This window comes from Plecotus auritus (genome assembly GCF_963455305.1).
Source record: "Plecotus auritus genome assembly, chromosome: 12".
NCBI lineage: Eukaryota > Metazoa > Chordata > Mammalia > Chiroptera > Vespertilionidae > Plecotus > Plecotus auritus.
The window spans coordinates 6,303,108-6,329,829 of NC_137778.1; the positions used below are offsets into that span (position 1 = coordinate 6,303,108).

The 26,722-nt window shown below is 43.9% G+C and overlaps 1 long non-coding RNA gene across 1 annotated transcript; it reads right to left on the reverse strand.

The window, feature by feature from the left end:
• Positions 1–1,709: 1,709 nt before the first annotated feature.
• On the reverse strand, positions 1,710–26,064 carry LOC308237179. The gene is made up of 4 exons (XR_013959411.1): positions 25,466–26,064; positions 4,836–4,927; positions 3,438–3,532; positions 1,710–3,230 (listed from the first exon to the last, which is right to left on the reverse strand). It is a non-coding gene; the product is annotated as an uncharacterized lncRNA (long non-coding RNA).
• Between the last annotated feature and the right edge of the window lie 658 nt (positions 26,065–26,722).

Here is a 26,722-nt window from a genome sequence, read left to right on the forward strand (position 1 = left end):
CAGTGCACGTCATAGCAACCAGTCTTTCTGCCAATCGTTCCACCGTTCGGTCTATTTGCATATTAGGCTTTTATTATATAGGACTAGAGGCCCGGTGCACAAAATTCGTGCACAGGGGAGAGGGGTATCCCTCAGCCCAGCCTGCACCCTCTCCAATCTGGGACCCCCTGAGGGATGTCTGACTGACCGATCCCACTGGGATCGGGCCTAAACAGTCAGTCAGACATCCCTCTCACAATCCAGGACTGCTGGCTCCCAACTGCTCGCCTGCCTGCCTTCCTGATTGCCCCTAACCGCTTCTGTCTGCCAGCCTGATCACCCCCTAACCACTCCCCTGCCAGCCTGATTGATCCCTAACTGCTCCCCTGCCAGCCTGTTTGCCCCTAACTGCCCTCCCCTGTAGGCCTGGTCACCGCTAACTGCCCTCCCCTGCAGGCCTGGTCACCCCTAACTGCCCTCCCCTGCAGGCCTGGTCACCCCTAACTGCCCTCCCCTGCAGGCCTGGTCCCCCCCCAACTGCTCTCCCCTGCAGGCCTGGGTCCCCCCCAACTGCTCTCCCCTGCAGGCCTGGGTCCCTCCCAACTGCCTTTCCCTGAAGGCCTGGTCGCCCCCAACTTCTCTCCTCTGCCGGCTTGGTCACCCCTAACTTCCCTCCCCTGCAGGCTTGATTGCCCCCAACTGCCCTCCCTTGCAGGCCTGGTCCCTCCCAACTGCCCTCCCTTGCTGGCCATCTTCTGATGGCCATCTTGTGTCCACATGGGGGCAGGATCTTTGACCACATGGGAGCAGCCATCTTGTGTGCTGGAGTGATGGTCAATCTGCATATTACTCTTTTATTAGATAGGAAAGAGGCCTGGTGCACAGGTGGGGGCCAGCTGGTTTGCCCTGAAGGGTGTCCCAGATCAGGGTGGGGGTTCCCTTGGGGCGTGGGGCAGCCTGGGTGAGAGGCCTGTGGTGGTTTGTGGGCCAGCCACGCCCCCTGGCGACCCAAGTGGAGGTCCTGGTATCTGGGGTTTATTTATCTTCTACAATTGAAACTTTGTAGCCTGGAGCGGAGCCAAGCCTTCTGCTTGCTCTGAGGCAGCAGCCATTTTTTTTGGATTTATGTATCTTCTATAATTGAAACTTTGTAGCCTTACACGGAGGCCTGGGCCGGCCAGGGTGTACGGAAAGCTTGGCTTCCTCCATCGCCGGGGGCTACCCTAGCCTCCTGCTCTTTCCAGCTCCGTGGCTGCCGCCATTTCTGTTTGGGTTTATGTATCTTCTATCATTGAAACTTTGTAGCCTTGAGTGGAGGCCTAGGCCGGCAAGGGCAGGCGGAAAGCTTGGCTTCCTCCATTGCCGGGGAAACCCAAGCTTCCCTCCTGCTCTCTGTGGCTGTAGCCATCTTGGTTGGGTTTATTTGTATATTCGCTCCTGATTGGCTGGTGGGCGTGGCTGGTGGGCGTGGCTTGTGGGTGTAGCAGAGTGGTGGTTAATTTGCATATTACTCTTTTATTATATAGGATAATATAGATACAGATTACATGCAGATAAATACATATAGATTGCATAAATTGTATGTAATACATGCTATATTTTACATAGATTGTGTGTAGATTATATCATATAAGCCTGTGCTTATATTGCTATTTGCAACTCAGATTTGATATAATAGGGGTCCTCCCACCACATTAACTTCCTTGTTTCTATTTATTTTCTCTTTTTTCATACATTGAAAACCTTGGACTCTAAAATTATCAACAGAAATGCAAATAAAACCACAATGAGATACCACCTCACACCAATGACTATTATCAAAAGTCAACAAATAACATGTTGACAAGGGTGTAGAGAAAGGGAACCTTCATGCACTATTGGTGGGAATGTAAATTGGCACAGCCACTATGGAAAACAATATGAAGATGTCTCAAAAAACTAAAAGTAGAGCTGTCACACAACCCAGCAATTCCCCTTTTGGGTATTTATTCAAAGAAAACAGAAACACTAATTTGAAAAGATATATGTACCTCTATGTTCATTGCAGCATTATTTACAATAGCCAAGATATAGGAGCAACCTAGGTGTCCATCAATAGAAGAGTGGGTAAAGAAGATGTGGTATACACAATGGACTTTTACTCAGCAATAAAAATGAATGGAATCTAGCCATTTATGACAGCATGAATGGACCTAGAGGATATTATGCTAAGTGAGATAAGTCAGACAGAGGAAGGTAAATACCATATGGTTTCACTTATATGTGGAATCTGAAAACACAAAACAAATGAATAAACGAAACAAAAACAGACTCATAGAAACAGAGATTAAACTGATGGTTGCCAAGGAGAGGAAGCTGGGGAGAGATAAAAAAGGTGAATGGAAATAGTCAATAATATTGTGAATAAGTTTGCATGGTGACAGATGGACACTAGACTTAGTGTGGTGATTACATCGTAAGGCATATAAATGTCAAATCACTATATTGTACACCTGAAACTAATATAATATTGTATACCAAGTATTCTTAATTAATGTTAAACAAATTAAATAAAATTGAAATTTTTTTTGTTTTGCTTATTTGCTTTATTTTACACCACACATGCAATAATTTCAAAATTATATCAACAATAAGACCACTCAGTGAAATATAAGATTCCCTTGAGTTCTTTTTGTCTTTAGAAAACATGCCACCAAAAGACGTACCATCAGAGACCTGTGTGCAAACGACACTTGAAATAATTCTTTTTACTGTGCAGCTCTATGTCATTACCTCTTAGGTATGCAATTACATAATCTGCTACAGTTTTTAGTTGGGAAGACAAAATACGTTCAATTTCACCTGCACAAGGGTCCCAGGGCAGCATGGTCTGTTACCTGTGCCCCTCTTTCTGAGAGACTGTGTCGCTATCACAGCTGTTGTTCGGCCTTCTGCTCCTAAGCTAAACTGTCCACTCCGATTTAAAAGGAAATCCTTCATCGTTATAACTCTGAACCAGACCTCGAAGATTAAATTAGCACGTGTGACATTGCCAATGGGATGCGGATATGATTGTAGGGAAGATAGGAAGAATCAATGGAGAGAAGATGAAGATAAAGAGTTACCTGCAGCTCAGAAGAAAAAAGCTGTGCGTCTGTGACCGCCGGAGGGAAAGGCTAGTTCTGGACATCTAGGGCAGTGAGCATGCTCTGGCGACGGTGGAAGACACCTGAGTCATGACCTTAACATGTCTGAGCGTGATCCACTGTGTTCTAGTACAAAATAAGCGCAAACAAGAGGAAATGCATGTAACCCCAAACAAACAAAAATAGCAACGACTGGTGTTAGCGGTTGCTTTTGTAATGATTTACTTCTATTAGCTCATTCAATCCCTCTGGTAACTCTATGAGGTAGGTCCTATGATTACCTGCATTGTATTGATTTGGAAATTGGGGCAAAAGGGGGTTTTTGTAACTTACCCAAAGTCATGGAGCTAGGAAATGATGGAGTCAACCTGGAGTCTCGTCCGGAATCCAGCACATCATAAGCTCTTCCCCCAGAGCCATGTATTCAGCTGTGGGGAGTTAAAGAGAGTCAAAACAAGTGCGACTCTCCACTGCCTGTAAAGCTGGTGATAGAGCTATTTTGAGGAAGCCCTCAAACCATGTTTTCAATTCCAGTCACGTCACTTCATGCCAACGTGACTGTGTAGTAATTTTCTTGTTTAGAAAGCATATCTTACCCACCTCTACTACTCAAATAGCAGGCTGGCAGCTGTTTCAAAACTCTCCTTGATCATTTGGTGGGTGAACCTGTGGTACAATCTGTGTAAGTGGGAAAGTATGAGATCTCAGAGACCCGTTTGCTGTGCTACTATAAGCTCTGCTTTTTAGTTGTTTTTGGCTTCTAGGTTTTGTTTACGTATTGTGTAGGTGTGACTTTACCACCTTCCATATGTGGGCTCTCAGTTTCTCTCCTATCCAAGGATGTAATCTGTGCTTCAGGCACAGAGCTTGGTTTTCAGTAGAAACAACTCTCTGATCTTCTTACGCCAATTTTTAAAAATATGTGTTGTTTTTTATTTTAGAGAGAGAGGAAGGGAGAGGGAGAGAAGGATAGAAACATCAATAAGAGAGAACCATTGATCTGATCAGCAGCCTCCTGCATGCCCCCAAATGGGGATCAAGACTGCAACCTGTGCATGTGCCCTGAGGGGGATGAACTTATGACCTTTTGGTGCATGAGATGATGCTCCAGCAACTGAGCCACACCAGCCAGGCCCCCATGCCAATTTTAGTAACCAGGTAATGACCACAGGGTGCTCCACTGACAAATCTTACATTTCAAGGGCACCCTGACAAATGGAAAGTAAACATGAAAAAGAAACAAATTCCATGGGTGTAAAGTGGTGAGAAAGCACTCCTCCTCTTGGTTCTCAATTTAAAATCATGTAATTGAAACATATGGCCTTCACTGTTTATACTTTTTTAAAAATCGAGCACAAGAGTTTAGACATCTGTCCTTGGCTCCCATCCAGCCCCTGGGCTACTACTGTGAAGTGAAGTCAAGCAGGAAAAAAATGAATGCATGCATGCATTTATGCATGAAATAAGCATTATTCTTCTGTTCTCTTTGCTCTGTGTTGATGCCGTTATTTATCTGAGGACATGATTGCAAGGAGGGTAGAAAGCATCTGGAGAGAAAAGGAACAGGGCAAGGGGAAAGGCTAGCCAATTACCATTTGTGGAAAACAGAATAGTCTGAAGAGGCTTGGTAAAAATCAATAGCTCATAATCCAGGCGAGACGAGCAGCTAGACAAGAAAACTCCAGAATCCCAGTGGATTTTTCGCTCACATTCTAATTCAATTACGTGTACCTGTTTGGGAGCTCTTCTCCAAGCAGTGACTCACATGCCCAGTTTCCTTTCATTTTTGTTTCATCTTCAAGATTTGCTTTCCAGCACTGCCACTGATATCAATATCCAGGAAGCAGGGGAGAGAGAGAGAGAGAGAGAGAGAGAGAGAGAGAGAGAGAGAGAGAGAGATCCATTGGCTCTTTAACGGCCTCAGCCTGCAAGGGGCACACATCACATCCACACACGTGCCACTGGCACCCAGGCCCATCTAGACTCAAGGCAGCCTGAAAAGGCGGCGCCTGGAAGACGAGCATGAATTTTTTATTGAAAGTCAGCTGTCTTTCCCACAGGAGCTCCAGGAGGCCTTGTCAGGATCCTGTTCTGACAACAATTATTTAGGAAAAATGGGGCACCAGGAAAAGGTCACAAGCTGCCATTTCACAAAAACCCTGAAGCGAAGCAGCACTAGGCTAGTCTTCGTGTGGAGTCACTTACAGACCTTTTCTCTCTCCCTTAGCGCCTTGCTCCTCTCTGGAGCTCGGGTGGGATTTCATGGACTCATGGGGACCCCAAGCTCTTTGGCCCCTTCCGTTTAATGGCAGTTGTGCCTCATACTCCCCAGACATTGCTAGGTGACCAGCTAATCAAGAGCTCAGATGCCTGCAGTTGAATCAAGTCCTGTCTTTGATACATTTGCATTTTAATGTTCCTTATTTTCATAATGTGATGACTATAGAAACTTTGGAGCCCATGAAAATGACTTAATCATGTAACCACAGTCCAACTGAGAGGGGATTTGACAGGCAGCTAGTCCCTTGGAAATCTCTCAGTCATAGTACACAGCATGCTATGCATGAGTGAAGTCAACAAACTAATAACATACTAATAAACAATAATAAAATACTATAACCCATACAATCTGTCATTGTCATTGTTTTAATACTTTACAGAGCCCCTTTATAGCCATGTACAAAACAGCAGTATGAAATAGAGAAAACAGTCTCTCCATTTTACTGATGAGGAAACTGAGACTGAGAGAAGCTAAGAATTTCCAGAAGTCACAGGACGAATAAGGAGCAGACTGAAGACTAAAGCCAAGACTCCTAATTCAGTGCTCCTTCATAATTCTGGGGAAATGGGCACTTTGTTATGGTGTCTGATATTTCTAAGGTATTTAGGAGTTTCTGTCTTTCAAATTATCTTCCAGCAAAAAGTAGCCTGTTTATCTGTTTTCCAACCTGGACTCATATTTGGGATGAATTTCCTCACTCTCTCTTTGACATGTATTGTCTCACAGTTTGCGTTCTGATTTTACTTTCTCTCCATCTTGAATATTTTCTGATGGTCAGTTATAACTGGGAGAAGAAATGTCATATTTTGATTAAAGTTACACAGCTGATATTACTTCATTTACTTTCCAATTCACAGAAAGCGCTCCACAATCATTGCTGTTCCTCCCACTCACCCTTCCCAACCTGCACCCCAGAGCAGTGACTCACTGACTGCCGCCCCCACCCCGCCGCTTTTCCAAACCATGAAAGCTAATTGAACAAGCACTAAATCACAGCATTGGACTGAGAAGCAAGCAAGGGCCTATGACCTGACATATATGGTTTAAAAGAGGACTGTGGCTGTAAGCAAATTCCTTCTCAGATTTGCATGCAAATCCATTTTGTTACACAGCAAGGCCCCTGTGTATTTGCCACTAACCATACTTATTAGAAAATCTACCTCATTTACTCCATTTTTTCAGATTCTCTACTTGTTCAAGATACTCTGATCAGTCCTTATTCCATATTCCTGCTTCTTTCCCACATCCCAAGTAATTTTAAATCATTTTCTCACAATATCTGTTCTTCTTTTCCTTTTTAAAAATTGATTGTACAGAGAGAAGGAGAGAAAGAGAGAGAGAGAGAGAGAGAGAGAGAAACATCAATTTGTTGTTCTACTGATTTATGCATTCATTGGTTGACTTTTGTATGTGTCCTGTCCAGGGATCAAACACCCAATCCTAGCACATCAGGACGACACTCTCACCAATGAGTTACCCAGGCAGATCCCCTTTCCTTTCTTTTGCTCAATTGTTTTTCCAGAAATTCTTTCCTAATTATTTGTGCTTGATCCTGACATTCCCTCGATGCTTCCTCTCGAAATTTACCATGTCTCTATAAATTTTTCCATGATATTTTGTTACTGTAAAATTGAGGATGAACTTATAGAACAGGAATTGGCAAACTACAGGCCAAACTGTGCCTGTGGTCCATTTTTGTAATGATCCCGAGATAAGAATGGTTTTTATATTTCTAAAAGGTTGTAAATCCTATCAAATATTGATATTTCACAGAAACACAAACCTAAGATATTTATTCTCTGGTCCTCTACAGAGAAGGTTTGCTGGTCTCGGTTCTAGACTATGGAAAACTTGTGGGCTCTTGTCTACTGCCACCTCCAGTAATCTTTCTTATTCCTGGGAAGTCTCTCCCCAGTTTGAAAGTGGACTATACAGGGAAACAGCTTAAAAACCTACCAACTAACCAACCAAAAAAGAAAAAACTCTAACCTAAGACCTCGCACAGTTTCCATTATGTGGCATGACCATTATTAGAAAAGTTTAGAATTTTTTTTTTTTAATTTCAATTTGTTGTTTTGGTGCTGGAGTTTTTGGTCAGAGAGAACAACCCCTCAGGCCTGGTCTTTACATTCCCAATGTATCAGGGGTCCCCTGAAGAATCAGCACCCCTCTCTCCACCCCAGGAAAGTAAGAGGAAAACAGGTCAGGAGGCACCTACCCGTGAGAAGGTTGTGCGGGAGAAAGGCCTGAATAAACTTGACCTCCCAGTGCATCCTTTGTGGTGACAACTGGATCTCCCCAGGCCACACCAAGATGGAAGCGGACTTTAATATTTTCCCACATTTGAATGGTCCCTCCGTGCACTGCTTCCAAATCCCGTGAGCTGGCCGAGATGTGACTGGAGAGGTAAGGAGCCTGGAAGGCCATGGTAGCAGGCTGCCCAGGGGTCAGGATTTGGGCAAGCTGAGTGCACTGTCAAGCCTGACTATGTCCTTGAGACAAATATCAGGGCCAGGGTGTGTGTAAGTCTGTAACGCATATCGTGGGAAAGCCTCCACTAACACCTGCAACTATTTTGAGGGAAAACATGCTCTCCGCCAGCAAAACAGAAGGAAAGTAAACTAACAGACAACCAACAATACACCAGAGCAAGCTTCACAGCCAAGACCTACTTAACTTAAGTGGGCAGGTTATTAGCTCTAAAATGAGTTAACCTTAGCCCTAGCCGGTTTGGCTCAGTGGATAGAGTGACAGTCTGTGAATTGAAAGGTCCTGGTTTTGATTCCAGTCAAGGGGATTGCGGGCTCGAGGCAGGAGGCAGCCAATCAATGGTTCTCTCTCATTCTTGATGTTTCTATTTCTCTCTTCCTCTCTTTTCCTCTCTGAAATCAATAAAAATACCTATATATATAAACGCCTAAGCAACCCAACAATCGGTCGACAGGTCGCTATGATGCATACTGACCACCAGGGGACAGATGCTCAATGCACAGGATCAGGCTTCCTCCTGCCTGGATCGGGCCTGTGGGGATTGGGCTTAAACCGGCTATCCGACATCCCCCGAGGGGTCCTGGATTGCAAGAGGGCACAGGCCAGGGCGAGGGTCCCCACCAGTGCACAAATCCATGCACCAGACCTCTAGTACAAAATAAAATAAAATAAAATAAAATAAAATAAAATAAAATAAAATAAAATAAAATAAAATAAAATAAAATAAAATAAAATGAGTTAAACTTACATGCTTAGTCAGAGGCTATGAGAGCAGATTTAGGAGAAAAATATGAAAACAGTAATAGCAACAACAACAACAATAATAACGTCAAGGAAGAAAGACCCTTTGCCAACCAAGAGCATTGGGTCTTACTGGAATTTAAGAAGCCCATAATAGCGATTTTCATTTTTAATATTTATTCAACTTATGTGAACCATTTTTTTTCCTGAAGCTCAGACAGGATAATAAGACACTTGTTCAGGACCACATGATTATAAAGGATAAGACAAAGAATAGTAGAAGAGGGAGAGACACCGAAAGAGCACAGATGAAATTAAATGGATGTGACCTTGATTCTCAAATCTGCCACCTAGAAGCCATTTAATCAGAGTTAAGTTATTCACCTCTCCAAGCCTCAGTTTTCTCTCAAGTTGGAACAATATCTAATTTTCAGGGATCCTGTGAGGATTCATGGTTCTTTTTCTAATGTGACTGGCTCAGAGTTGACCCTCTAGGGGGAAAGAAGATGGTGTGTAGGTACAAGGTACTGTTACTTCAGAAAGCATAGGGAACAGGACCCCAGAATTTTAGGCAGAGTTATAACTGCATTTTCATGTCCTCTGGGGGAAAAAGGATTAGAACACTTGCAGTTCTCACAATGTGGCTATGGGACTTCCTAGCTGCCAAAAAACATTTTAGCTCTGAGGCCAGGAACTCTGAACAAAACATTTGCAAGTCAAACTCCTCCCTTCTATTGCTTGATGGACATTCCAACCCTCAAAATTGTGTGTCAGTGAACGTCCCCTTTCTTTTCTGCCTCTGACCTTGATCTCCTGTTTTCTCACATTCTCAGCCTCTTGGAAGCTTCCTAAACACATTCACATAAGAGATATATCTGTCTGAAGACAGGGGTTAGGGATGGAATAAATGGAATAAAGAGGAAAATATATTACCAATGTATTCTATATATATAAAAGCCTAATATGCAAATTGTCCCCACGGGAGTTCGATCGGGAGACCGATCGCTCACTATGACATGTGCTGACCACCAGGGGTGGTGCAGAATGAAGGAAGGACCCAGTCAGCAGCCAGCAGCCAGTAGCCGCTAGGGACCCTACCAGTGCACGGGTTATATATATATAGTATATACACTGAGTGGCCAGATTATTATGATCTCTGAATGCATAATAATCTGGCCACTCAGTGTATATCCTATATAATAAAAGGCTAATATGCAAATTGTTCCCTCAACCAGGAGTTTGACCAGCAGGCAGGCCAGCCAACTGCCCATATCCCCTCCCCCTGGCCAGGCTGGCTGGACTCCACTCATGCATTAATTCATGCACCGGGCCTCTAATATATATACACTGAGTGGCCAGATTATTATGATCTCTGAACACATAATAATCTGGCCACACAGTGTACTTCTCTTGAGTACCTCATTTATTTGATATCAAAGATACTATAAATCGTGCACCTGATCAGTTTTCCCCTTTGCACTGGCTGATAGAAAGCTCAGGGCAAACAGGTGGTTGATCTCCAGCAAAAGTCTAGAATACTTTTGGTACCCATTTGAGATACAAATACACTGAGTGGCCAGATTATTATGCGTTCAGAGATCATAATAATCTGGCCACTTAGTGTATATATCCTATGTAATAAAAGGCTAATATGCAAATTGTCCTCACGGGCGGGAGTTTGACCAACTGGGAGTGAGACATGTGCTGACCACCAGGAGGTGGCATGGAACATGGTGACATGGTGCTGGCAGCGGGCTGCAGTGGAGGCACTGCTGGCTCCAATGGACCCCCAGGAGAACAGGACTGTGGCAGGATGGTGGAGCAGGTGAGCAGGTGGCGCCAGGCCAAGGTGGGTGCGAAAGGAGGCCCCGGCCAGCGGTGGCAGCAGGTAGCTGGGGGAAGGGAGGCCCCAGCCAGCAGCCAGCAGTGCTAGGGACCCTACCTGTGCATGAATTTCGTGCACTGAGCCTCTAATATCATAAAAGACTATAACAACAGTAATTCCTCATTGACCGGCACCTCTCCATAACTACTGGTCCACTTCTCTGTTCCCTTCTATAACCAAACTTCTTGAAAGAGCTCATTACACATGCTTTGCCCACTTCCTGAACTTTCATTCACTCTTATACTGCTGTAATCTAGCTTATGACCTCACCTCTAACAGAAACCATTCTTGCAAAAGCACCCTTCATGTTACCAAGGTTCAGTGGACACTTCGCCATCCTCATCTTACTGAACTCAGCAACAATACTCCCTCTTCTTGGAAGCCCTCCTCTCTTTTTTTTTCTTCCAAAAATCACCCTCTTACTGGCTGTTTCTCCTCAGTTTTCTTTAATGGGTCCCCCTTCTTTACCTAAATTTCAAGCCTTGGAGATTCAAAGATCTTGTCTGAGCCCTCTTTGCTCTTCTCTCTAAATTGTTTCCCTAAACGATCTCATCTATTCCTACAGATCTATGTGTGATCTTTATGTGGAAGCCTTTCATTTCCATGTGGCACCACTGAGCTCCTCAGAGCTTAAAACTTATATCCAACTCCCCACCTGGAACCTACACTGGACAACTTACACACTTCTCAAGTGTAAATGAAACACTGAACTTTCTCTTGAGCCTGTTTCTTTCTCCTTCTTCTAAATCTCTCCAAATCAGTACATGTCAATCCATGGCTCTAGTCAGGGACATTCTTGATTTCTTATTTTCTTCATCAGCCACATCCAAATCATCATCAAATCAGATCAATTTTTATCTTTAAAACATAATCTCAAACCTACATTATTCTGTCGTCACTGCCAATACAATATGCTAAGACAGTAATATCTCCACCACTCACGATCTTACTCAGTGTCTCCTTACCGGTCTCCCAAGTTCTCGTGTCTAAACTCCTAACAATGGGGCAACATCTCTGTATAACCTCACTCACTCCTGTGACTCTCCAGGCTGCCCAGCTCATTCTACTCCACCCACATTCCACTCAGAGCCTCAATGCTGCCGTTTTCTCTGCCTGCAGTATTCATCTCACCATCAACTGAGAAAGACTTCTTATTCCTCTTTCCCCAAGTAGGTAGCCTGTCAGTCTCCATTTCAGTCTCTTATTTATTCCCTTTATAACAAACTAATGACAAATGGTAGCCACTTCATTTATGTGGTGTGTTGTTTTTTTTTTAAATGCTGCCTTCCCTTTAGTCAGTTTCTGAATGAATACATTTGGAATGAATATATGTTTCATGAGAGTCAGGACCTCATTCATCATTATTCTCCCAGTTGCTAGCATAGTGACTGGCATAAAACTGTTGCTAGATATGGGGACAGAAGCAAGGCAACAACAAATTCATCATAAGTCCACAATAACATGACTTCAGTGTAAATTAGTTTATCATCTCTTATGTCAGCCATTGTGCTGGGAACACAGAAATAAAAGACAAGTCTGCATACCATGGTGAACCCATGACAGAGGCATACACAGGATGTGACAGGCAGACAAAGGTAGGGCCCCTGATCAAGACTGGGGCAGGTGGCAAGTCAAGAAAGACTACACAGAGGAGTCTGGTATTTCGGGGGTTGTTTTAAGCCATCAGGTGAAGAAATGGAGGGAGGGCATGCCAAGTGAGTAAAGGTAAAGTGTACAGATCTGAGAAGACACGGACTCGCCTCACCTTCTCCAATTAACTCCTCCGGCTGGAAGGCTTTGAACCAAGGACTCTCCTTGCTGCTGTACACTCTCCTTTCCTTAACCCCAAACTAGACACATGTGCCACACTTCAAAATGTCACCTCCTCCCAGCCCTCTGCCTCCAGGATGACTTAATCCATGTGTGTTTTCCACAGCAAACTCTGTCAGATCATGCCTGTCTTTGACAGAGTAAATGAACCGATGCTGCTTTTCTTGAGAATGACTTTGTACACTTTACTGGCACTTCTCCACATCCCTTATGAACCATAACTGCAATTGTGTATATGAAGTGACCATAATTAATGAGAGTTATTGCCTGAATTAAAGAAGAGGAAACCATTAGAGTCATTTTATTATCCCAGAACTCTTCTATAATATAAGTTAATTTGAAGAAAATGAATTATTTAATGAAAGCCTAGAAACTAGGAGCATGTTAGTGGTGTGACCTAGAAACCTTGAAGAAGTTTTAACGGACACGATGCTCAGGTTAAGATCGACTATAAGAAAGATCACTTACAGCAGACTAGTTTCCTGAAAGGTCAGGTAAGAAATTATAAAGAAACACATATTTTAGTTAAAGAACCCAAAGGAGAAGATTTTTGAGCCAGGAAGCAGGTGAACAATAAAATCCAAATTTAAGGGATTGCAAAGAATACATTTCTTAATCTGGAAAAAGTTGGTCTCTGTATCATCTATAATTTCTACATATTTAATAATCTATTTCTTATTTGTGCCATTTCAAGTAATTCTGGTATTTTATTCCTCTTCTTTCACGTATGGGTCATGGATGAGTTTATAGACAACCAATCCATTGAAATGTGATAGATGTGATCTTAGACCAAAATCAAGTCAGAAAAAAAATCCTCACATTTTAATGTTGCTGTTTAATACACAAATGAAATTTTTTAAAAAAGTATCTAAAAACTGAAACTCACAAATCATGGGGGAAATGCTGACTTTTCAGAGAATAAAGGTTTTAGATTTTGGGTTGAAAAAATCTGGTTGGCGATGCTGACTGAGCATGCTGTCCAGCAGGGGGAGCCCTGAACCAATTAATGTGAAACACAAGATGGAATGATCTTTTAAACACCTACTAAGCATTAAAATCACCTCCTTCTGCAGCTGATCGATGTTTCTCTCTCATCCATGTTTCTAGCTCTCTATCCCTCTCCCTTCCTCTCTGTAAAAAATCAATAAAATATATTTAAAAAATAAAATAAAATAAAATAAAATCACCTCCTTCTTCAGCCTGGCTGGCATGGTTCAATGGTTGAGCATTGACCTGTGATCCAAAAGATCACAGTTCAATTCCCAGTCAGGGGACATGGGACAGCCACTCCATGACTGTCTCTCATCATTGATGTTTCTATCTCTCTCTCCTCTCCTCTCTGAAATCAATAAAAGTGTTTTTTTAAATCACCTCCCTTTTGAAATATAGATATTCTGATCACATTCAGGAGATTGTAAAATCCATGCCCACAGCAAAACACACATAAACATGTGCATGGACACATTCCTCCATTAGGAAATGAAATAAAGTAACACTATTATGTTGTTTTATGCTACTATTATTATGAAGGTGAACATTAATAATCCAGATGTACAAATATATATGTGAATTGAATCTCTTTCTCAGAGCCAATCCATATCCTCCAATTGGGTCTGTAATACTGTCTAGTAAATTTTCCACATTTTCTCCTATATCATTCTCTCTCCACAAAAACTAATTCATACTTTATGATTTCCTTCCCCATAGCTTTCAAATTAGCTCAGGTCTTTCCCATTAAAAAGCAAAAAAAAAAAAAAAAAAAAGGTTAGAGGTCACAAGTTTGATCATGAGTTAATCACTGTTGAAACCGAGTGATATGGGTTCATAACACTATTCTAATCTTATTTTATGTTCAGAATTGTCCGTAAATAACAGTTCTTAAATAAGAAAATAAAACTTTTGTTTGCCTCCTCATGCCTTCCAGATCACCACCTTTTCCTCTCGCCTTCTCAGCTAAACTTTAATGGTTGCCTATTGGCATTACCTTTCTTTGATGTCCTAACTTTCCACACCCTCTGCAGTCCACTCCAGTCTGGTTTCTTGCCCTGAGACTCCATAGAAACTGAAACAACCGCACCACTAATTTCCATGTATATTTAACCTAATGTATATTTTTTAATTATGATCGTTCTAGACGTCTCAGTAGCACACGGTGCCCAACCAAGTTCCTTCCTGAACATTCCCTTCCTGTGGCTTTGGAAGTGCGAACATTCTGACTTCCCTCCTCCCTCTCGGCCCCTGCTTTCCTAACCCCCTCTCTACTCTATCAGATGTAGTTGATGTTGGTCTAAGATTGCATCTATCTCATTTCAATGCTTTGGTTGTCTATAAACTCATCCATGAAAGAAGATGAATAAAATATCAGAATCATTTGACATGGCACAAATAAGAAATAGTTATTAAATATGTAGAAATTATAGATGATACAGAGACCAACTAAGCTCCTCTTAGTCCATTTTTAAGCCTTTATTCTCACTTAACACTTTCTCCTAGGTGATCTCATTCATACTCGTGGCTTCAAATTCCACCAACATGCAGATGCCTCCCCAAATCAGACTGTCTATTCAGACCCTGACCCAGCTCTTCATGTCATACAGACTTGACATATTCTCTTAGATATCTCAAAAGCACCTCATATTTGAAGCTCAAAAGTAAACTCACTATTTCTCCCCCAAACCTGGTCTTCTTCCACGGTTTCCTATCTTGGTCAATGTTATACAAGCCAGAAATCTTGGTGTCACCCTTAACAACGTCCTCTTGCTACAGTTTTTAATCCATCACCAAATCCTGCACATTTTAGCTCACAAATCTCTCTAAAACCCATCTTCGCTCTCCACCATTACCCCCACCACCACCATCCCCCTCCTCACCCGAGGTAGCATCCCTTCTCACAACAACCACCAGCAGTAACTGCTAATTCAGTCCCAGCTCTATCCTGGCACCCTTCCTCTCTGTTCTTTGAGCAGCAGCTGGATGGAGCCAACTTTCTAAAATGAAAATTTAATCATGTTATTTCTGGCTTTAAATTCTCCAGTGGATCTCCTGTGTTTGTCAAGGGCAAACCCCCCTACAGTCACTTCAAGGCCCTATGGGGCCAGCCTCCTGTCTCTCTCTCAAACTTCATTTCTCCCCACCTTCTGCCACATTCTCTGTAGCCAAGCCATACTTGCTCTTCAGTCCTTCCTTCTTCCTCCAACACAAGCCCTTTGTGCTCCCTGTTCCTGTCTCGAAAGCGCCTTCTTTCATTCTTTGCCTCATTATTTTCTACTGATCTTTCAAGTAGACTCCAGGCCAGACACTTCCTGGAAAAAGCTTTTTCAGCCTCTCTGAAGAGGTCGGCTCCCCTCATAAACATCCCTTGCTCCACGGATCTCTCCTTCATTCGCGGTTGCAATTTTACATCTGTTTGTGTGATCATTTCTGTCTCTTTTTGCTCCTCATTGTATTCCAGGACCTCATTCAATGTTTTGTACATACTAGGTGCTAAATAAATACTTGTTGAATAAATGAATCAATGTTTATTCTCTCTCAGGTTTCTATCAACTTAATCTGTCTCTGAAGTATCTGATCTTCACCTCTGGGTGGATACTCAGGGATCACGAACTCATTTTTAATACTAACCTATTTCTGTGCTTTTATAACTAGGGAATGCCAGGCACCCCTATGTGGGGCATGCCAGGGTTTACTTTTACTGTAAGATTTGGGGCCAGATGATAACTTTATACATAAAAAAATGCAGGTACAATGAAATAGAACCCTAAATGTTTACTAGAGTGGAACGAAGTGTAAGACTTTAAAGAAATGTTTACTTGGCAAAGGCCACTTTAGGCTCTGGCTCTTGACACCTTGGGGTAGGCAATCACTTTCCTCCTTTAGCAGTACAAGCACTTAAAAAGCTCTGTTAGAAGCTTGTACATAATTAGAAAAGAAACCGTTTCATATTCAAAATAAACATAAACATAATTGGTTCTAAATTCTCTGCTATTTTGAATGGCACCATTTCCTGCCTCAAAAGTGGCCTGTAGAAGTAGCAAAAGGAAGAAAAGAGTATTAAGGGTTGTTGGTGCCCTCGCTGGTTTGGCTCAGTGGATAGAGAGTTGGCCTGGGGACTGAAGGGTCCTGGGTTCGATTCCGGTCAAGGGCACATGCCTGGGTTGTGGGCTCAATCCCCTGTAGGGGGTGTGCAAGGGGCAGCCAATCAATGATTCTCTCTCATCATTGATGTTTCTATCTCTCTCTCCCTCTCTTTTCCTCTTTGAAATCAATAAAAATATATTTTTATTAAAAAAAAAGGTTGTTGGTGATTCCCAGAAGATGCCGCTCTGAGGCTCAGGACTGAGCTGGGTCCACGGCAGGGAAGACACCCAGAAAGGACCCTGCCAGCAACATAGGGGCTGAGCTCAGGCCTCCTCTCTCCTCCCCGCTCCTCAACAATTTGTCTTTAGTCTCACTCCACCTCCGGAGACACCTGCCCACTTTCTCTAGCTAGAGTCACTTGCCCTCATCCTTGTTTTTTGTTTGTTTTTTTGGTGTTTTTTAAAAAATATATTTTATTGATATTTTACAGAGAGGAAGGGAGAGGGAGAGAGAGTCAGAAACATCGATGAGAGAGAAACATCAATCAGCTGCCTCCTGCACACCTCCCACTGGGGATGTGCCTGCAACCAAGGTACATGCCCTTGACCAGAATCGAACCTGGGACCCTTGAGTCCACAGGCCAACGCTCTATTCACTGAGCCAAACCGGTTAGGGCTCATCCTTGGTTTTAAAGCCCTGCATTGCTCCCTGCAAAGAGGCTTCCCAGGACCCTGTCCACAGCCCACATCGTCTGTGAAATGTTGTGCCCAGACTGGACTAAGGATTGCTGTGAAGTTCCTATGCTCATAGGCCCCGAAAGAAATTCAGGGCTCCCACCAGTACCCCATGGGAGAGAAAGTCCTCTTGGAGGGTGACTATGCTCAAAGACATACTATGCATTTCTTACTTCCCTTAGCACTGCGCTTTGTCCAAGCATTTTCAGGGGACAGAAAAATGAGGTCCATGACTAAGTCCCCAAACCCGATCTACAAGAAACTAGCTTGATGCATACAATTTGAAGAAGCTTGTTTGCAAGAACTGTTCATAAACAAGGCAAGCTGGCATTGCTTTTGCACCTGCCATGAGTGTAACTATGCAGACACTTTCACATTTTTCCTTATTTAATTCTAGGTATTATTATATCGGCTCATTTTCTACATGAGGAAACCAAGGCTCAAGAGACCTAGTGTGCGCCCAGTTGTACAGCAAGTAGATAGCAAGGCCTCCAATGAAGACCCAGGTCCGTGTCATTCCCAGGAAGTTGCTTTTCCCACTATGCTCATGTTTTCAGCTTCTCCTGTCTCACCATTTGTTCTCTCAACAGAACCATCACGGAACATTACTTGTTACAAAAGCAAAAGATCCAAGTTCCAAGGAGGACACAGCGAAGTTAAGACATTCTGTTCCATTATAATTTACTGGAGGCCCGATGCACGAAATTCGTGCAAGAGTAGGCCTTCCTTCGCCCAGCTGCCAGCACTGGCTTCCCTCTGGCACCTAGGACCCCGGCTTCCCTCGCAGAGGGAGGCCCCGCCCACCCACCACAGCCCACCTGTCAGTGGCCTGAGCCTCCCTCTTTGGGGAGATCATAGAGCCCCGGATTGATGGCCCTGCTGGCTGGTGGCCTTGGCCTCCCTCTGCGGGGTGATCATGGGGCGATGGCTGGGCCCCCAATTGCATCGCACCTGCCTTGGCTGGCCTGGCGCCAGTAAGTGTCATAGCATGGTCCCGGAAGGTCGTCCAGATGGTCGTTGTGCTGTTTGGCCTTCTGGTCTAATTGGTATATTACGCTTTTATTATTAGATAGGAACTACTAAGCACATAAACACTGAAGTAGTGTTTTGAAGGGAAAAGTTCCATTTCCTATAGATTTTAAATACAAATAATATAAACATTTTTGCTAGTAGGTAACAACCATCATAATGACAATAAATAAAAATCACTACTTCCAAGCAGATATAAGTGATCTGCTAGGTCTGACCTCCAGAGATGAGGAGTCACTTCTGTGGGTGTGCATTGCTCTAAAACCTTCCTTTTCCGGTGGTACCAGAGTCACCGCCACTTGGGAATCACATACCTCTCTCTGCTGCTTCTAAAAGGCTTTGGGTCCATCAAGTCTGCAAACCTGCTCCCATCTCCAACCCAGTCTATTCTCTTCCAACAGCTAACATTAGCCTTTTTTTTTTTTTTAATATATTTTATTAATATTTTACAGAGAGGAAGGGAGAGGGATAGAGAGCTAGAAACATCGATGAGAGAGAAACATCAATCAGCTGCCTCCTGCACACCCCCCGCTGGGGATGTGCCCGCAACCAAGGTACATGCCCCTGACCGGAATCGAACCCGGGACCCTTCAGTCCACAGGCCGACGCTCTATCCACTGAGCCAAACCGGTTTTGGCTAACATTAGCCTTTTAACACATAATTCACATTCCCTCATTCCTCTGCTCAAACTCACCAATGATTTTCATTAACATGAAGGAAAGCCTGGCCTGAAAGCCTTATGTCATCGCTTGCCAGTGGGTCCGGAGGTGCGTTAGAAAGTGGTTTGAAAATTTGGTGAAGTCGTTTTTGTTTTCATAATGACTAGCGACCAGAATTAGCTGGAGAGAGGAAGGGGAGCTGGGATCCTGCGATGTGCAGGTGCATCTTACACAAGGAAGACGTACCTCATGTTGCGTGTTTATTTTGAATGACCTAATAAAAACCTAGTTGTTGGCATCTGAGCCTAGAATCTAACTCATCTTTATATATAAATATAGTGAGTTTTCTGCATAGTTTAAAACTTCCTTAAATATCCAGAAATGCAAAATACTGTGTCTTTTGTGAGTAGAGTTCATTTGTTTTGATCATATGTATCAAGAAATATTTAGCAGTTTGGAAAATTGCAACATTGATGGTGAATGACATGCTTTGTGATATCTGTCAGCAATGCAACATGCTAGCATTAGTATAAATATAAAAATAAAATAAATATAGATAGATGATATAGATAGAGATATAGAATTAGAGATAGAATTAGAGATAGTTATAGATACAAAATATAAAATATAATATAAATACTTACAGTATACATATATGTATATATATAACATATATATAACTGTAAAATCTATAGCATTGAAAGTGAGTACAAGACTGCTAGTGTGGCATTTGCATATTAAATACATATTATTGATTATAAATTTATTTACTTTTATTTCTCTCATATTACAACTAAAATATTATTTGATTTCTATTAATTATATGTGTAGGAAGCTTATATGAATTACCTATGAATTCCATTGCAGGTTGGCAAAGAAGTGAACAAATACTGGACTTATTATATAAAGCACATTTGGATGTGATAGTGTCCTAGATGACATGCCCACATTAACCTGCAAAACTAACTTACCCCATCACTCTCTCCGTTCCAACCACACTGATGTTTATGCTTTCCCTCAAAGCCATCCAGCTCGTGCCTACCTCAGGGTTCTTGTCATTTCTCTGAAACACCCATCCTCTGAATCTCATTGGTCTGGCTTGCTTCATTCATTCTTCAGTCAGATAGTATCTCCTGTGCAAGGCCCTCTGTGATGACCATGCTTCACACTGCTCTACCTCTTTTCATCATTTAGGTTCCTCCAGCAGTCGTCCCCCCTTAACCATAGGGGATACATTCTAAGACCCCCCCAGTGGATGCCTGAAACCATGGATAATACCAAATTCTATATGTACTTTGTTTTTGCACACACACACACATACATATATATACTAGAGGCCCAATGCATGAAATTCGTGCAAGAGTAGGCCTTTGAAGCCCCAGCTGCCTCAGCCCTCGTAGCCCCCGGCTTCGTCCGGAAGGTCATCTGGAAGGTCGTCCGGACTGTTGTTTCACATCACTTATTTGTGGAATCTAATGAACAAAATGAATTGACCAATAAAATAAGACCCAAAGCAGGGAGGCATGGAACAGACTGACATACCTTGATGTGGGGATGAGACGAGATAAACCAAAGAACTTATATGCTTCCATGCACAAGCTATGAACATGGGCAATAGGGTAGTGAAGACCTTGTGGGGGGGGGGGGGAAGGGTTGGGAGGAGGGAGTATGGGGGCAGCGCAATGGGAGATATCTATAATACTATCAACAATAAAAATATATTTAAAAAATAGAAATTAACAATAATAATTAATAATAAATTAGAACAATGTACTATAATAGAAGTTATGTGAATGGATTTGGGCCTTTATTAAGTAAAATAAGGGTTACTAGTGAAAGGTCTGTATTGGGCCGGGGTCGCGCACCTATGACAAGAGGCCATGATGTATCAAAAAGATTTTATTCCGACCACCTGGATGCAGGTGGGCTGAGACCAAGAAAGGCATCAGCGAAGAGAGCAGGGGAGAGAGGTTTTTATTAATCTTTGCTGGCTGCAAGCCGCTCTGTTGACGTAAGGGTCTGGTCCATCCTTGGTTCCTCCCACTGCCAGGTGTCTCCTGGTTATCTGAGCTATGCTGTGCTCAAGGCTGCAAACTTTCTGCAAGATATCTGCTAAGCACAATAAGTCTTTCTTTGCCCCATTTTATTTTCTTTAACCCTTTCAACTAGGACTCAAACACTGTAATACCATGACAGCCGACCTGATAACTAAGACAGCTGCTGAGACCAATGGGAGGGTAGTGTTTAAAGTGTAGATATGCAGGACAAAGGGAGGACTCAGGTCACAGGTAGGATGGAATGGGATGACTTGAGATTTCATCACACTACTCAGAATAGTGTGCAGTTTAAAATTTATGAATTGTTTATTTCCAGAATTTTCCATTTAATATTTTTGGACCGTGGGTAACCGTGGGCACCTGAAACTGAGGAAAGTAAAACTCTGGATAAAAGGAGCCTCCTGTATCTCTACCTACAATCCTATGATAGCGTTATTTAACTGTGTGTTCTATGGCTCTACCGTAAGAATATGCACTCCATTTCCTCAATAAATTAAATACGGAACTGCCGTTTGACCCACTGATCCCACTTCTAGGAATATATCCTAAGAAGCCTGAAACACCAATTATGAAGAATGTATGCACCCTTATGTTCATAGCAGCGCTATTTACAATAGCTAATATCTGGAAACAGCTCAAGTGCCAACATCAGTAGACGAGTGGATAAAAAAGCCATGGTACAGGTACACCATGGAATATTATGCAGCAATAAAAAAGAAGGATCTGTCCTAGCTGGTTTGGCTTAATGGATAGAGTGTTGGCCTGCGGACTGAAGGGTCCCAGGTTCAATTCCTACCAAGGGCACATGCTTGGGTTACAGGCTCAATCCCCAGTAGGGGGCATGCAGGAGGCAGCCAATCAATGATTCTCTCCATCATTGATGTTTCTATCTCTCTCCCCCTCTCCCGTCCTCTCTAAAATCAATAAAATATATTTAAAAAGAAGAGGAAGAAGGATCTCTTACCCTGTGGAAGGACCTGGAGAGCATTATGTTAAGCAAAATAAGCCAGTCAGAGAAAGACAAGTATCACATGATCTCACTCACATGTGGAATCTAATGAACAAAATAAACTGGTGAACAAAATAGATCCAATGACAGGGAACCATGGAACAGACTTCAGAATTTCAGAGGGAAGAGGGCGGGAGGGCGGGGGTTGAATGCTTGAGAAGTGATCAACTACAGATCTTGTATGCATATATGCATAACCCATGGACACAGACAAAAGGGTGGTGAAGGCCTGGGGTGGGAGGTGGGGGCCGGGGTGGGCTAGAAGAGGTCAATTGGGTGGGGGGGGGGGGCATAGGTAATAATTTCAACAGAAAGATTTTTAAAAATAAAAAAAGAATATGCATTCATGCCAGGTAGACTGCTGCTATTTTGGATCTCAGTGCCTGAGACATGGAAAGTGGCACAAAAGAGCACTTGACGAATATTTGTGAAGCGAGTGAATTAACTCATGAAGATGTTGCCTGTGTGTGTGATCCCCAGGAGTGATATCCCTTTCTCTTTCCCACATACATAACTTATAGCCAATCCAAGTCAGCACCAATTCTTTCAAATAGATCAATCGGATGCCCACCACAGTCCAGGCACTGAGATTACAATAATAAGTAAGAGCCATCCGGCTGGCTTACTTTGTAATTAATGATCAGCTCCAAACCTGTGCAGCACTTGAGTTCTACAGTGAAGTAACTTTATAAAAGCCCACTCATTTTACTTTATATTCTGTCTTTAAAATACAGCACTTACAATATTCACAAGTTAGGAGTTGTCTCTCAGTGTTAAGAATAAAGAGGAATTTTGACCAATATGGAAACTTTTGCACCCCAGTCCTGTGATATTCTTCTTCAAGTCCCCAAAACAGCGCCCCCCCTGCCCCTCAGAGAGTGAGGGAGCTGAAGGCTGGAGGATGTTTGAGGAGGTGCAAGCTTCTAGTTCCCTTAAGTAGTATAGCGGGCAGGGACCTCCAGCTATCTGCTGAGATAAAGTCCCCGGCTAAGCAAGACACAGAGGGGCCATCTGTCCTCTGACCAACCCCACCAGCTAGAAGAGTCCAATCCATCCTCTTTCTTAGGGTAGCACAAGCCCACATCAGCCCCCGCTGAAGGTACGCAGTCCCCCTGGATGCTCCAGGCAGGGGCTGTCTTTCAGACCCTTTTATGTCCCACCTTGTGGCCTTGTACCTTTCTTACAGGCTGAGGAGAGAGACGAAAGCCACTAGAACATTCACATAGCTGGTGTATCTGTACAGAGCTGCACAATGAACTTTCTCATTCATTTCACATTTGGAGGGTAGATCATATAAAAAAGCAAATTAAAGTTTGGAGAGGTTTAGCAACTTGAACCAAGATCTTCTGATTCCTAGTTAGAAAATGAAAATGATTGACTAAAATCAGGTTTGAGGGGTTGTCTGTGGGTTTTTATTCTCACTGGTATAGAGTTTCACCTAAGGAGCTGGCTACATTGCACCCTGGTCAAACATTTGAACAAATATCAGTTTGGTTCATCTAGCCGAAGAACTTGTATGTATATATGCATAACCCATGGACACAGACAATAGTGTGGTGAAGGCCTGGGTAGGGAAGAGGGTGCTGGCTAGAAGGGGCCCAGGGGGAGAAAAAGGAAATATATGTAACACTTTCAACAATAAAGATTAAAATACATATATTGGTTTGATGTCTACTTGGCTACACATCCCCTCTCAGTTCCTAACCCCCACTCCTAGCCTCCACAGTGTCATGAAGTCTTTATTCCTAGAAAGCTTCTAGAATTGAGCAAAGCTTCATGTGGGCCATAATGACCCTAGACCTTTGCCCCCACCTTTAAGAGTGACAGAGGGACGGCCTCCTTACTTCTCTTTCCTGTTGAGCAGTCCTGTTGCTATCGAACGATGCAAGGGGAACTTGAACGATGGAGGATTCTGGGTGCGGTTGAAAAATGTAACAGCCCCTTCCCTAAACTCCCTACCTCACCCTTATCCACACACCCAAACCCCATCCCGGTCCCACACACCAATTTTTCCTTTCAGGCCAAAGCTTAAAGCAGAAATTCCTAGGACAGGCTGGGCTCACAAGGGCATTTTTTGGCCCACAGAAGCGTCCTCCAGAGGGCATGCCCACGGGACTGACAGGGGAGTCCATCTCCAAGCTTGCATTCCACCAGCATAGCTCAGGGAGGAAAAGCTATGTGGGCGCTTACAGCGAGAATCACAAGTCCTTTAAAGCCCCGCACTTCAAAAGAACTTCAGGAGTTTCACTTTGCTACAAACATGCGCATGCCCAAAAGGCAAAAATATCAGTCTCCCTGCAGAGCCCACCTGTCTGCTCCATCAGCTCCTGCCTCTCGGTATGGCCTCAGTGCGGTTACATTGTGTGTGGATTCTCCCCCTTGACCCCACCCCAGCTTCCTTAGGAGAGCCGAGTTCAAGGCTGGCTGCGTCCTCTGGCCACCCATCCAGAGCCCCGAGTGGGGAAGATGTGGAGAAGAGATCTGTCTTCTCAGACTTCCTGGTTCGTGGGAGGTGGAGGTCAGCTCCTGGCTTGGGTGGCACCCTCTAGCTAACAGGCTGGTTGCAAAGGCAGGGGAGAGAGAGCCAGCCCAGCCCAAAATAGAAACCCAAGCTCCCTCCCCATCTTGCTGAAGGTGAGACAGAAAAGGGGGGCAGAAGGGAATGCGGGGTGAGAGAGGTGGGGAGAAGGTGGCTTGTCGGAAACCAGGAGTTATCAAAATAACATTTAGATACAAGCCTCAAAGCTTGCCCAGCAAACAGGACAAGCTGGAAACTTTTCACAGGAACCAGCATGTAAGCGGGAAATCTTTGAGTTTCGGGAGACAGGTTCATCGGCCTGGCAATGAGTGTGCCGCCGTGTAGCTTATTCCATGGAGACAAAGAGCAATGATTACATCTCACCCTTTGGAAGTGGAAGTGAGTGATGGGGAAATTTCGCACAAAAAGCCCCAGTAACGTAAGTGTGTAGGTGACAAAGAGCACAGGAGATTACCCTCTGCGTGACCCCATCCATCTCCTGACCTGTCTGGGTCAAGGCGGGTGTTACCTGAGAGGACAAGTGGGCATGTCCTCATTGGCATATGGAACAATCTGCCTTCTTGTGTTTTCAGAGGTAAAAGGAGGGAACCGTCGTGGTCCCAGAACCAGCAGCCTGGCATCTCAGTCACTATGTCCCAGTGATTCTCCTACGAAGCAAAAGATGCGAGAGCTGTGCCATGCAGGCAGATAGAGAGGTGCAGCCGGCTTCTGAGCCTTCACTAACAATGACAGTCAGGCAGGGAGGGGCAGAGAAAGAATGAAGAGGGAGGCAGGGGAAAGGGGGAGGAGGTCCAGGATTCCCAGGCAAAGGGATTTCCTTTCTCGGTCCCAGAGCCTCCAGGGAGGGATAAATATAATTATGAACCTAGCATGACAACATAAAAAATAAAAGAGAGCTTGCCAGGTGACCATCTCTGCCGGGACTCGAACCCGGAACCTCTGGATTAGAAGTCCAGCGCGCTCGTCCATTGCGCCACAGAGACCTCACCACATACACAGCATCAGCACCAGAACTGAAAAAGCACATACCTTCTGCATCACAGAGCCATCTCAGCATCCTGCTCTCTCAGCAGTGTGGGGACAAGGACAGCTGGAAAATCTGGAGTGGAGATCTACCAGCCGGCTCCCTCAAAGCTTTTCTCAACATTGCAGGGTCCTCGGGTCCTCCGAGGACTGGAAGAATGTGAGGATGGCCACTTTCCCAGCACCAGAATCTCAGGCTGAGGAGGACAGAGCCAGAGCCTTTGCTGTCCTTTTCTCTCCATCCCTAAGGGAGGACAGGGAAAAAGCTTTTATCTATTCTCATGCTAACTACGCAGAGCACGCCCTGCCTAGCAGCTATCTCTACCTCCACCCCTCCCTGTCACTGTCCTTTCATCCCAGTTCAGCTGTTCTCAGACAGAGGCGCTGGGCAAAGCTGGGGGATTCAGGAAAACCCTGGATCCCCGAGACAAAGGAGTTGCTCCAGTAAAGAAACGGTGTGAACAGCGGCAGAGGCTGGCAGGGAAGCTGGGTTCCAGGAGACCAGCCCAGTTCTCCGCGTGGAGAGCTGTCGTGGTCAAGCCCAAGGAAGAGGTACTGGGAGTGTGATGGGATGTCCCTTCAGTATCTTCACTTGAATTAAGGATGGAGGAGGAGACAGAACAGTGATGAGTGTGTGTGTGTGTGTGTGTGTGTGTGTGTGTGTGTGTGTGTGTGTGAGATGAGAGAGCGCGAGCGAGCGCCTGCATGCAGGGCGGAGGGTGAGAGTGGCAGCTCCCTAATGAAATACAGATGGCCCTCACACAGCCCTCTCTGAATACCTGTTTCCCCTCCCCCACCTCCCCTGGCTCCGAGCCGCTGTCATTTTTCTCCCCAAGGCTGCCTAATTTAAAGAATGAGGGTTTCTCAGCTGTCAGGGCCTGCTAGAGGCTTCCGAGGAAATTCCAAGTGACCATTCTTTCATAACCATATTCAGGGGCGGGCAAAAGTAGGGTTACAATTGCAACACAAATAAATAACACAATAATGAATAAACAAGAATAATACAAGAATAAACTCCGTGTTTCACATACTCACATCTGTAAACTTAGTTTTGCCCACCCCTGTATGAAGGCCTTCAGAGCAGCAGGCCAGATCTTAAAAAAAAAAAAAAAATAGTTCCTATTTTTAAAAGCTTCCTAGAGAAGACAAATCCATAATCACTGTTGGTTATAGGTTCCACTATGCCAGTTCTTCTGAATGCCTAATCTAAGTCCTTCTTACCTCACCTTCAGCTCATGTATTTTTTTCTATTTGATTCCCAGA